The sequence below is a fragment of the Schistocerca gregaria genome, chromosome 9, assembly GCF_023897955.1.
Source record: "Schistocerca gregaria isolate iqSchGreg1 chromosome 9, iqSchGreg1.2, whole genome shotgun sequence".
Lineage (NCBI taxonomy): Eukaryota > Metazoa > Arthropoda > Insecta > Orthoptera > Acrididae > Schistocerca > Schistocerca gregaria.
Genome location: NC_064928.1, coordinates 101,371,991 through 101,386,600, shown reverse-complemented (window position 1 = coordinate 101,386,600; position 14,610 = coordinate 101,371,991). Strand labels below are relative to the sequence as shown.

Sequence of the window (14,610 nt, the reverse complement as noted above, 5' to 3'; positions counted from 1 at the left end):
TTTTTGTAGTATCTAATCTCACTATGCAATACCATGTTGAATCATTCCTTAATTCAAAATGTATTGTTACATCAATAACAAAAATGATGAAATCATAGACAAAATAAATTAATTATGGATTCATGTGCTAAATGAGGTCAATTTTACTTAGAATTTCAACGGTATTATGAAATGGGTAGATTGCTACTCACCATAAAGATGACACCTTGAGTTGCAGACAGGCACAATGAAAAAACTGTTATTTCTCTTTTCTGGAATAGGATTTTGCTGAAAGCTTATATGTGACAGTCTTTTAACCATGCCTGTCTGCAGCTCAGTATGACATATTTATGGTGAGTAGCAATCTATCCTTTTTATAGTATTGAAACATTCCTCACACACAAAAAGAAAAGATGTTATATGGACATGTGCCCGGAAATGCTTAATTTCCATGTTAGAGCTCATTTTAGTTTCATCAGTATGTACTGTACTTCCTTGATTCACCGCCAGTTGGCCCAATTGAAGGAAGGTAATGTTGACTTCGGTGCTTGTGTTGACATGCGACTCATTGCTCTACAGTACTAGCATCGAGCACATCAGTACGTAGCATCAACAGGTTAGTGTTCATCACGAACGTGGTTTTGCAGTCAGTGCAATGTTCACAAATGCGGAGTTGGAAGATGCCCATTTGATGTATGGATTAGCACGTGACAATAGCCATGGTGCGGTAAATTTGTATCGAGACAGTGTGTCCCGACAGGAAGACGTTCAAAGCATCTTAGGGAGCTTGGAACATTCCAGCCTATGACTCGCGACTGGGGAAGACCTAGAATGATGAGGACACGTCCAATGGACGAGGCAATTCTTCGTGCAGTTGACGATAACCCTAATGTCAGAGTCAGAGAAGTTGCTGCTGTACAAGGTAATGTTGACCACGTCACTGTATGGAGAGTGCTACGGGAGAAGCAGTTGTTTCTGTACCATGTACAGCGTGTGCAGGTACTATCAGCAGCTGATTGGCCTCCACGGGTACACTTCTGCGAATGGCTCATCCAACAATGCGTCAATCCTCATTTCAGTGCAAAATGTTCTCTTTACGGATGAGGCTTCATTCCAATGTGATCAAATTGTAAATTTTCACAATCAACATGTGTGGGCTGACGAGAATCCGCACGCAATTGTGCAATCACGTCATCAACACAGATTTTCTGTGAATGTTTGGGCAGGCATTGTTGGTGATGTCTTGATTGGCCCCATGTTCTTCCACCTATGCTCAATGGAGCACGTTATCATGATTTCATGCGGAATACTCTACCTGTGCTGCTTGAACATGTGCCTTTACAAGTACGACACAACATGTGGTTCATGCGCAATGGAGCTCCTGCACATTTCAGTCGAAGTGTTCGTACGCTTCTCAACAACAGATTCGGTGACCGATGGATTGGCAGAGGCGGACCAATTCCATGGCCTCCACGCTCTCCTGACCTCAACCCTCTTGACTTTCATTTCTGGGGGCATTTGAAAGCTCTTGTCTACGCAACCCAGTAACCAAATGTAGAGACTCTTCGTGCTCGTATTGTGGACGGCTGTGATACAATACGCCATTCTCCAGGGCTGCATCAGCGTACCAGGGATTCCATGCGATGGAGGGTGGATGCATGTATCCTAACTAACAGAGGATATTTTGAACATTTCCTGTTACAAAGTGTTTGGAGTCACACTGGTACATTCTGTTGCTGTGTGTTTCCATTCCATGATTAATGTGATTTGAAGAGAAGTAATAAAATGAGCTCTAACATGGAAAGTAAGCATTTCTGGACACATGTCCACATAACATATTTTCTTTCTTTGTGTGTGAGGAATGTTGCCTGAAAGTTTGGGTGTACCTTTTTGTAACATCCTGTATATATGGTGTGAGCATTTACAATTGTCTCATTCATTATAATCTGCATATAAAATATGCATGAAGAAGAAATTACATGGATGTTGAATGAAGGTATTAGATAACACTTTCATATGATGTTCTAACAATTTAAACATTATTGCTAGTATGCTTTGTTTGTGCTTAAAGAGACCATAGTGAGTAGCTCATCCAGCAAGCAGAAATTAAACTGAGAGGACAGGTTTTGGAACATCCCTGGATAGTTGAGTTTGTAAGACCACTACCCCCCCAGAAAAAAAAAAAAAAAAAAAAAAAAAAAAGGTTTCTGGTTAGAGCCCAAATCAGAATTTTAAGCTGCCAAGAAGTTCCAAAACCAAACATATTCTGCTGCAGAGTGAAAGATTCATTCTGGAAGTTTTAACAAGTTTAGATTTCATAACACTAAGGAAAGAAAACTAGTTTTCAACGTGCTGTTGATGATGACATAAGAGATGAAGCACAAGAGCATATTTGGTATGGATGGACAGGGAAATCATCTCTGGGCTTTTCAAAGGAAAAACCCAACATCCAACTGAAGCAATTTAGAAAAATCACAGAAAGATCAGGAACAGAATGATCTGTCGAGGACATGAATCTTGCTCCTTGCTGACACAGTACCAGTGCTTTAACAACAGAGCTACATCACGTCTTCGTGTCCCCAAGACAGCACATAATGAGAACAGAAAATAAGAACAACACAAAATAAAAGTCTACAAGCATAACTTGTAGATGCATCAAACTGTTAATATTGTCTTGCTTGCATTTATATATAGTGGAACTGAATTTTAATTTCATCAACAAAATTTATGAGTGTTTTGCTATAAGAGATCTGCAAAATTAATTTCATTTGTTTTTGCCTTCTTACCTCCATTTATTTTTGTATTGGACTGAAAATGTGCACAAGAGGCCAAATTTTGACAAGATGCGGTGTGTCTCTTGTTTAGAAACAAACATTCCCTCATGATGCAAGCTGTTGACAACAGTAATGTCCATGTCATTATTTGCTATCAAGCTTGGATTCAGTATGTTCCATTCTGTCTCAGATTTGTTTTTCTGGTAGTGTTAGTTGTACATTAACAGTGGCAAACGACAATATGGAACTGTTTACTAATGAAGAGTCTGTTGGCAAGTTCCTCAGCAAGAATTCAGTGAATGCAATAAAAGAGGAGCAAAATGGTATTATACTGAATCATTCCCTCAGTGACGTCAATCATTTGTCAGTAATTTTGTACATGTCTGATGACTGTTGCATTACTGTGTGTTTTGCATTGTATGTTTAGGTGACTGCTTATTACATTCACTGTTGTGAAGGTGTTTTCAGAGGAACAAAGGTAACTGAGTTAACAAGCAGAATAAATCATCTGATCCCTCCAAAAAGCAACTTAGGAGTACATTTCTTTTCACTCAGAGTATCCTGGCTTCAAATGTATTAAACAGTTACATCAAAAAGGCTATGACTTCCTAAAATCACTCCCTGAAATGAAGTCCATTCTGTCTTACAGTTTTCCTAGAATAGCTTTTGATCACCCTCCCAACCTCTCCAATAGGCTTGTCATATCCTATGCTCCTTCTGCACCCATTTCCCTACCCTATGGCTCCTACTCCTGTGACCGTTCCCACTGTACAACTTGCCTTATGCACTCCTACCACCAGCTATACCAGCCCTGTAACTAGCAAAACATATACTATCAAAGGAAGAGCCACCTATCAAATGACACACACCATGTACCATCTGTTATGTAAACACTATTAGGCCTTTTACATTGGCACGACTACCACCAAGTTATCAGTGAGCATGAATGAGCATAGGCAGAGGGTGTTTCAGAGCATGCTCTACAACATGACAGTCATGACCTCGGTGCCTACTTCACCACATGTGCCATCTGGATTCTTCTCCCAGACACCTGTTTCTCAGAACTTTGCCAGTGGGAACTGGTGTTACAACATGTCCTTGGTTCTTGTCACTCACCTGACCTTAATTTATGTTAATTTCTTCAGGGTCAGCATTTCTTATCAGAAACAATTCTGTTGGTCAATTTTTCCCCACCCACAACCGCTACCATGTCTCCTCACCACTATCGTAGCTTTCTGCGCTTATTAACTCATGCATGATGCTTTGTCAGTAATCTCTGTCTTTCATATTAACCTATCTTCCACCTTTAAGCTTTCAAGTTTCCAAATCCCATCTGGTGTGTCCACAACAATCAGTCTTTCCTTCTCATCCCATCCAGGAAGTCTCCCCTGACCCAGGATTCTGGGAGACTTTTCTGAGTTCTCCTTAATTCCTAAACCTCACCAATCCTTTTCCTTGACCTCCCGTTTTTTCCCTTCAACCCTTCTGCCAGGAGGAAGAGCTACTGCCTCCAAAAGCTTGTGAGTTTCAATGCCTCTGTGTTCTCCTTCTGTCACTTGGTGAGTAGATTTTTTATCTATCCAATTACATCATATTTTCAGAATAAATCATAATTACATTATTACTTGGTTATGAGCCACTGGAGACCACAGGTTTCTTATACAAAAATACTCACAATATATCCTTAAATGACATCAAAATTTTTGACAATGGAGTTCACGTTCACTGACTATACCTACTTTGCTACTTAATGCAAAGTGTATTGTTGTGTAATGCTTTTCACTATACATATGTTACTGTACACCCTTTATTTAGGTTTACAGATTGAATTAGGAAATCTCAGTTGTTATATTTCTCTGATGTGATTCTTGAAATTTTCCCAGCAAAAGAGTATTCCATGAAGTGACGCCAGGTAATGTCAACATTAACATTATGGATGGCCCTTTCACTTACAGCCATTTCTTTTACTGACATACAAAGCACTATTCATGCTGAAATATTATTACTGATTTTGTCTCAAAGGCAGAATTTACGTCGTGATGATAGAGTGGTCTGCAGTGTATCCTGAGATCTATGTTAGGTTGGATGATGACTAGTTGTGTTGGTGAAGGCAATGAGCATGAATATAAAATTTAGGTTGTGGTGACAGACTGATTTGTTGTGGAGTGGGATGTCCATGTTAACATAGAAGCTAATAGTTTCAGTTTTAATTATTTTCCATTTAGTCAAATCCGAAGTCCTATATACACCAGTAACAGAAACACAAAGATTCAGCACAAGTAGCAAATGAAAACTCGGTATTAGGTTATTTATTACATATTTGTGTGTCTTTGTCTCAGCAAACCAAGCGATTTTCTCCCAAAAACTCAGTCTGATTGCACTTAGCACCCACTATGTTAAGGCTGTTCTTACACTAAGTACTTAATATTTCTCATTCCAGCAAATCGAAAATATCATTACCTCAGTGACTGTACAGAACATCTGTTTTGTCATCAGAACTTACCATTACTGATTGCCATAGGTGTTATCAACACACACTTTGATGTTAGAGTGTGGGTGGTCCATTGTGAAGCTAGACTGGCTGACCAGCTGTTTCAGTTTTCCTATTTGTTCTCCTACTTTTTTTGTTCAGGCAAGATATCTATCCCAGAGCTCCAACGTTTCACCATTTCAAACTCTGCCGAGTTTGAAATACAGCTCTAATCTTCTTTGGGGCTACACTGTCAAGTAGTACATCTATGTCAATACTCCAGAACCTGACTGACCTACTGTTCCAAGCTCCCCAACTTTTCCAGTCAGGCAGTACATCTTAACACACTATATTTTAGAATAATAACAAAATATGGTCCTACTTGCCATTAATTATGAGACTGCTGTCTCTGGGCAAACAGAAATATGTTTCTGCATACTTTTGGCCAATTAGAGTTAAGAACTGATCTGAGAGACACCAGCAATTAGATAAAACTTTTGTTCTAAAACAATATATTAGCATCACATCTACTTAAGCATATACTGCATTTCACGATGCAGGGACTTTATACAACTGTTACCATCACTTATTATGCTTCATGCACAAATGAAGAATGGAGGAAACTACTGTGCCTATAACTCCATTTGTCTCATATTCCTTACCTGGGTTTCATACAAGATAAGTGACTGAGGTACTGGTAGTACAATTTTTGCCCAGTCTACCTTTAATACTAGTTCCCTGAATTCAGAAAGGATTTGCAAGAACCTTTCTTCTACTGAATATAATTTCCTCCAGTGAGAGCACCTCTTTTTACTAACCTGTTACAATCCTATCAGTGTGCTTCTAGATTCTTTCAACACCTATCAGAACCACAAACAGTCAAGAAGTACTCTAGAACAGATTCTACTAGTCTCGTATGCCAATTCCTTAACACGTGCATTAAACTTGTTCGGAGACCTCCTAGAAAATCTTTTTATTTGCGTATCATATTAGTGATCCATTTTACAGTGTTTCATAGTGATGTGATTACGTCTGTAAACAATGTGATATTAATAATTCTTCAGGCTTTCCCAGGGAGTATTTTCAGTATACAACACTACAGTCTGCCACCAGATCATGTTTTGTAAATCCTACAATATTTCTTTGAAGCAACTGCTCGGCATTTTGAAGCGGGTGCCGCTAGTAAGTAGCAACTCCTGGTGTCCACAGTGTATCATTTTAAGTATTTAATATTGTAAAAATGCAACCTGTTTGCTAGTTGATGGCAGGCCAAAACTAAATTGCAGCAGATAAAATAAATAAAAAAAGTCCCTTTTTATGAGATTATCTGACAAGTAAACACGTGTTGCTTCCCTTATCGCACAATCCCAGAAAGAGAAAACTGAAGATATTAATGTTTCACTTTTCTCTCTTATTTGCAGAGGGCCTGGACTTGTATGACAACAGTGTTCATCACATCAGTCTTTTGCATTAGTCTTCCGCTGCACCACCCGTCTAGCCAATATACACCATTCCACACCCACAAGAATCACATCCTACACCCCATTTTCTAAGGCTGACATCTCTCCGACAGGACCCAACAAATATATACAGGGGACAAATATACATCAAACATATTTTTCTGTTGAGGACCCTTAAATGTGTGAGGAAATAAAACCAAACTACAGGACAAAGGCTATGAGAGAGAGTGCCTACATTTCTTCATTTTGTTCCCTCAGCTGGACAAGTTTTTGACAGGATGCCCAATGAACTTGTCATTCAGATTATATGAATAAGATGGAAATCAGCAGATATGATGTACACTTATAGACAAAAAAATGATTACAATTTCAGTTTCAGAAAAATTGGATGATTTCTTCAAGAGAATGAGCTCCACAACTTGAGCAAGTCCACATTGACACTGATAGAAACAGTTGTCTGATGTCATCCTGAGAGATATGATGTCAGATTCTGTCCAATTGGGAATTTACATCATCAGAATCCCAAGACGGCTGAAGGGTGCTGCCCATAATGCTCCACACATCCTCAATAGGTGAGGGATCTGGTGACCCTGCTGACAAAGACAGTGTCTGGCGAACACAAATACAAGCAACAGAAACTCTTGCTTGGGCAGGTGGGTATTATGGAGGAACAAGAGAGGCCCCAGAGTATCATCGACATATTGCTGTGCTGTAAGAATGGCCCGAAGACAACCCTACTAGCTAGGCGACACTCAGGTTGGTATCCCACCGCTGTCCTGGGTATTTCCAGACACGTCTGTGGCCTGGAATCTCATTGAATGGAGTAAAATTGCTTTCAGTGATGGGGCCTGCTTCCAAGTGAGCCCTGATGACCAGTGAAGATGTATCTGGAGATGCCTCAGGCAGTGATGGGATATGCCTACCATACATCCCAACAACCAGGAAGGACTGTATGGGTGGTGCCATTTATTTTTAAGGCTGGCCCCTTTGGTTCTCGTCTGCAGCATCCTTACAGCACAGCGGTACATTGGTGATATTATACGCCCCGCTCTTTTTTGTTGCCCTTATTGCAAGCTATCCTGATCTTTCAATTCAGCATGATAATGTCTGCCTGCACATTGTGAGAGCTTCTACCACTTGTCTTCATGCTTACCAAACCCTACCTAGGCCAGCAAAGTCACCGGTTCTCTCCCTAGTTGAGAATGTTTGCAGTATTATAGGCAGGGCCCTAAAACCAGCACGGGATTTTGAAAATCCAGCCCTCATGAGAGCATACAGCTACTCTGTCAACAATGCCAAACCATCAGGGCCAGAGCTGAACCAATACATTACTGACTTGCAAGTTTGTAAATCTCTTTCTCTTGAATAAAACTTCCAATTTTTCTGAAATTGTAATCATTTGTTTGTCTATACGTGTACGTCACATCTGCCAGTTTCCAACCCATGCAAGTAATTCTTTCATAGTTCATTTTTGGTTTTTGTCCTATTGTGTACCACTACAGGCAAGAATGTTTTTAAGCTGCCAGATGCAGTGCATTCTCCTCAGAACCCTCTACAAAATAATTACGCACCATGGAAATTCTGCCTGTTTGTTCAAAGTATGCATTATTGAAAAAAAAGGTATGTCAAAGCTGGCACACATTTAAAAAGTGGCACTCAGTAGTAGCACTAGTGATCAGATGCATTGAGTGGAAGGCCACAGCTCCACTCTCAGTAGCACGCTCCAAACACGCTACTGTCACCCGCCTGCAATCGACCGAATTGTGCACAGGTGACTTCTGGATAAGACCTCCATAAGAAGACTGTCCATTTCTGTATGGACGCTACCAGTTGCTGCTTGCCGGCAGTAACAATCAGCCATCACCTGACAGTACTGAGAAATTATTTCAAAGAAGTATTATGAGATTTATAAAAAGTGTTACGGACACACACACGATAACTGAATACTGAAAGCAACACTGTTCTGTGTATTAAAGAAAGTAAAATGATCAGGCTGCATTTCGCTTCACAACACGTCTTCAGAAAATCGTACAGCTGATACGGGAGTTATAATCATTAACCATTTGACATGCTTCACAATTGACAGTAATGCAAAGGAATGGTGCTCCTACGTGTCATTTAACTAATTTCAGTTGGAACACATTTCCATGGACTTTTATCTTCTCTCAGATTTCACCAAAACACTTCCTTGGCTTATCTGCCATTCATTTACCAGGCTAAATGACCTGGCCACCTTCATGTCACTTCCATTACAATCACATTTAAGTTTTCAATTTCAGTCCGTACCTTGATCCATTTTGTTTGTTTTCATGTTCCTCCCAGTAATTTCCAACACACACCTTTCTCTTGCTCATGCAGCATCAAGTTTTTGATTTCCAAATAAAAGTATAACTGCCACAAAACAAAACTAGTTCACTGATTCATTCATCATGTTCCAGGGATCCCATCAAGAGTGAACAAACAACAAGACAAGGAAACAAAAGAAAATTAAACCTGTATGCTGTATTAGGAATAGACTATCACCAACAACAGAATGTTATTCGCATTTAAGAAATCTTGTTATAATCAAGTAAATTAGAAAGATTCCTGTTATTTTGAAATATCATGAACCTGTAATTTCAGTTCAACATGCGTGTCTCATTTAAAGTTTAATACTGATCTCCCATGTGGCGAAAACATCTGTCGATGGTATAGTCTGTCCTAAATGACTGTATGTGAGTGTAAAGGGAAAAGCAAAGGACAGCCTGAATGTGTCAGAGCATGTTACCTTTGCAGTCCTAAGAAGTCTGCTCAGGAAGCACGTCTTGAACTTCAGTCACCAAAGACAACAGTGCAGAAGGTTTTAAGAAAACTTTGAAATGCATCCATACTGGTTAAAGTTGGTAAATGCTTTAAGCAGATGACAATTGTCTACATTATAACTTCACCGATAAAGTGTTGCAGAGGGAAGATGACTTTCTTGATTATGTGGTGTTCAGTGATGAGGTAACCCTTCATCTAAATGAGAATATAAGAGACTTGTCCTACACATTGCCATAAGTTGCCCTGTGTAAGAAGGAAACATACTACCTTCAACCAGCCATGCAGAATATGGAAAACAATTAACAAATATGCACCAATCGTAACAGCAGAGTGGAGATTCTTTATAGATGGGGTAAAGCTCCAGCTCCAAAGCACAATTGTGGAGCAGCCAAACAAACTGCTCATCTCATTGTTCCAGAATGTCCCAGCAGGGCAAATCATGGAAATTTCAATGAATTACTGTGTATTAATACACAAAGGAGTTACAGACCTTGATTGAAATCAATGGGGAAAGTTGAAAATTTGTGCCCGACCAGGATTAAAACCCAGGTCTCCTACTTAATAGATGGGGGTCGACAGAAGCGTCTGCTACCACGCGTTGGCTTTGACCCGTGACGTACGGCTGTTCTCGTGTGTGACGTCATGACGGCGCGGAGTTTGGCGTGTTTGTACATGTCGTCGTGTTGTGGTTTGTTGTGCTCTCTGGTGGTATGTTCAGGGTTTTCGTTTGTGTGGTGTAATGGGCTCAGTTTGCTTTTGCTCATTATCCAGAATTGTTAGTGTCGGCTGTGTTTGAACTGGAATTTGTTTCAGTGAGTTAACGATTTTGTGTGAGGGTTAATTTAGTGTTTTTCGCTGTAGATCGAATGGTAATTTTAGTAAAATTAATCGGTTGTTTGTTTTTTGTTCAGGAATGGATAAGACGGATAAAATTAACAGTTCGCAGGTCAAAGGAAGTGTTCAATCCCAATGTGTGGCTGTGTATGTTGATATTGGTATTGGGAGATGTTTTTGTGCTATATAGGCCAAGGGAAGTGTTTGATCCTAATTTATGGGATCGGGAGCTGCTGTTGAGCTATATAGGTCAAGGGAAGTGTCCCATTCCAGATGATAATTATATTTAGTGGTATTTGGGGAGTTTTTGATGTCTTTTTTTTTCGTCGTTTTTTGTGGAATTGTATGGGGGTGGGTGTCTACATTTGTTTATATTTAGTTTGCCCCCACCCAATCCGGTGCTTGTCCCGATAGTGCCATTTGGCTTTTTGTGGAAAGTGTGCGTGTTTGTTTTTCGATGTATTTTCGTCCCCATAAGGTGTACGTACCAACTTTATATGCGCCAAATTGGAATCGTGGTTTATGGTCATAATTTAATATTGTGCTTTACAATAAGTACCCATACTGTTGATATCTGGGAGTTAGTGTGTCCTCATGAACTTGTAAAATATTAAAGTGCTTCCCCAATTAATCACTTTCTGCGCTGTGCCCAGGCGCAAATGTAAGGACCACTTTTTTCACTGAAACTACTGTAACAGGGGTGGCTTACCTGAATATGTTGTAATAATGGCTCTTTCCCCAATTAGGTGAACCTGAAAACTTTATTTGGCAAGATGGTGTCCTTCCCCATTGGCATCTCTTTGTCTGAGAGTGACTGAATGTTGCAGACCCTGACCGTTAGATTGGTCATTAATGGTCAGTGTGACAGAGCTCTTTCCCACTGGCCTTCACATTCACCTGACCTCACATCATATAATTTTTTCCTTTGAGGCTTCATAAATGATCAGGTCTACCTTCTGCCACTACCTAATAATTTGGCAGAGATGAGACACAGAGGTGAAGAGGCTGTTGCTTCCATAACCCCAGATTTGTTAACCAAACTGTGGGAAGAACTTGATTTTAGGTTGGTCATATAAGTAATGGTTATATACTTAACATTTGCAAGAAAAACTAGGAAAAGTTTGTCTTCAATTCGATGTCAATTTATTGTAAATAGTGAAAATTAAAATGTTAAAATATACAGTGCAGAAGATTCTTTTACGGACAACCTGTACTATAGAACTTGTTTATCTGATATCAAAAGCTTAATATTTATTAGATTACAACTGTAGTTTTCAAAGTAAACAAGTACCTACACATGTGAATACTGAGTTCTATCTGCAGCATGTTTGTTTTGCAGCTTTCCAGCAAACACTGCTACTTGCCATGTAGCTATAGGAATTTTTCATTATGTGAATCTAGATATTCATGTAATTTGCTGAAAGAGTGGCTAATGAGGTATGGTTTCAATTTTATTTTTAATTTGCAATGTTTTGCTATTTCTTGCTTTATATTGGACAGGAGTTTGTTGAATATCTTCATACTAGTAGATAACTCCACTCTGAACCACAGACCAGGAGACAAGAGTCTACATGAAAATTATTATTTTTTCCTCATATTGTGTTTGTGTAAACCATAACTCAGCTGAACTTGACTTTAATCAGAAACAAAAACCATTATGGAGTATATGTATTGGGATGTATATATAAAACTTCCAAGTATGCTTCTGCAATATGTAAGGTTATGAGCTTTACACAATATTCCTACTGCTCACTTTTGCTGAATAAATACTTTATACATATGCTGAGAAAATGAGGTTGATAGAAAATGCCAAGCAGTTCAGCAGGAATGGCCAGAGGACGGGATACACAAGGAAAATGAACTTGAAGGCAATACTATAGAAAAGGAAGAGGATGTAGGTGAAGGTGAGACAGGAGAGATGATGCGAGAAGAATTTGTCAGAGCACTGGAAGACCTAAATTGAAACAAAGCCCTGGAGTAGGCAACATACTCTCCCTCAGAACTACTGATATCCTTGGGGGAACCAGCCTTGATAAAACTACTACAACTGGTGTCCAAGATGAATGATAAGGCAATACACTTTCAGATTCCAAGAAGAATGTAATAATTCCAAATCCAAAGGAAGCAGGTGGTAACATGTGTGAATTTAACCAAACTATCAGTTTAATAAGCCATGGCTGCAAAACACTAACACGAATTGTTACAGAATAATGGAAAATCTGGTAGAAGTCAACGTAACAGATGATGTTTGGGTTCTGGAGAAATGGAACAAATAAAGGTACACTCACACTATGACTTCTGTAAGAAGATGGGTTCAGGAAAGGCAAATCTAGATTTAGAGCATTTGTAGATTTAGAGAAAGCTTTTGACAATGTTGACTAGAATAAACTTCGAAATTCTGAAGTTAGCAGCAGAAAAATACTGGAAGCAAAAGGTGATTTACTACTTCAACGGAGACCAGATGGCAGTTATAAAGAGTCAAAGGGCATGCCAAGGAAGCAGTGTTGGAGAAGGAAGTGACACAGGATTGTAGCCTATCCCGAAAGTTATTCAATCTGTAAAATGAGAGTACAGTTTTTGAGGTTTACCGATGTTACAGTAGTCATGTTGGAGACAGGAAAGGACAAGGAAGAGCAGTTGCATGGAATGGACACTGTCTCAAAAGGATAGTATAAATGAGAGAGAGAGAGAGGTGTGGGGGGCGGGGGGAGGGTCATTATATTGCAGCATTTATTGAGAGATGAAGAGGGCTCCACAGAATACTGTAACATGGAGAGCTTCAACAAATCAGTCTTCAGACTGAAAACCACATCATTTACTTTAGGTGCAGTGCCCCACATGCTAATTCCATGACAACGGCACGTGAAGAAATGCCGAACAAGCAACACTTTCGTCTTTAGATCAACACAATCAAAGATGCTTGTAGGTCAAACCATGCTGAACTAAACTTTTTTAATCAGTCTATTTACACTAGAAATCAACGAGTCTCCTCTTGCTTCTGTTTGATGGTCATGCAACCCACATGAATATAAAACTGACTGAGGTGCTTAGAGTAGAAAACACATCTCCATCACTAAATTATCTCCACATTTTACATGTCTCTTGCAGTCGTGAGATAAAACTTGCTTTGCACAAGCATTTAGTAGTATGACAGAGAAAGAATATTAAAAGTGTATCAAAAACTGACTTTAGTAATATTCTTAGAGTGGCAAGGAATACAAGAATCTTCCAAACAACCCAAAATAAGTATCTGCAAATATGGATTGAGATTAAGACTCAATTATTGTTCAAAATAAGGCATCATCCTCCCCTCACATTAGGCCCTACCGAAGACGACCATTCTGTAGTACAAGGACTTACTGTAGTAGGAGCTTGGTCTTCCACAGAACCTGTGCTTGCTGTTGTGCATTTATTGGAGTACCCAAATTTTTGAATAAACTGCTGACACTTCTGCAAAGAAGCCCAAAGAGATTTCCTCAAGTTAAGATTCGAGGAACTTACACTCCTTGAGGAAATATTGTCACTCTCAACATAGGAAAAAAAAAAAAAAAAAACGGACACCAATGTAATGAAACAGCTGTACCAATTAGCCTGCATACTATTTAGGATGGTGCAAAAGTCGTTCTACAATATGACGACGATAAAAATTTAATGGAAGTTGGGATGAGGTTTTTCAAGTGATTAGGAGCTGACAGATACTGGTGTCTATTGAAAGACATGAAGCTGTTGCAAAATCCTACTTAATTTTTGGGCCAATCAATAGAGAGTTGATCGAAACATTTAATGTTGAAGCCATTGATGATGTGTACCAACTGTACAGATATGTGAAAAAGTATCACAATGAGCGCTTTAAAGAGATCACATAAAATTGTTTATAAAAAATATTTATCAGAATTATAGCGAAAGTCACATTCTTGTCGGATGATCACATCATTTTTTAATGAAAGAAGACGTTCCCATGGTTTGCATGTACAATTTATCTCACCTTAACTACCTATTCGCAAAGATTTCACGATAGATGCAACGTTTACTGCCACAGAAATGGAGGCCGATTATATCAAAGCCATTACACAAATCGTAATAGCTTGGCAGTTGAAAAGAGTCTAATAGTTCCACATAAGTTAGACAAAAGTAGTAACTGCACAAATCTGCTGATTGTTTGTACCACAAACTCGGATATTAAAACTTAGGTTTTTTTGAACGACGACGGTGCGTCGCATTTTGAACTAACACACATCATCTCCGTACAGAGAGCTGTAAATGCACGAGCTTGTGCAACCACGAAGTTGTA

At 39.2% G+C, this 14,610-nt stretch overlaps 1 protein-coding gene across 1 annotated transcript in view; it reads right to left on the bottom strand.

Annotated features, from left to right (window-relative positions):
• Positions 1–14,610, bottom strand: part of LOC126291671 (uncharacterized) — a 244,002-nt gene that overhangs the window by 18,561 nt on the left and 210,831 nt on the right. The window lies entirely within an intron of this gene.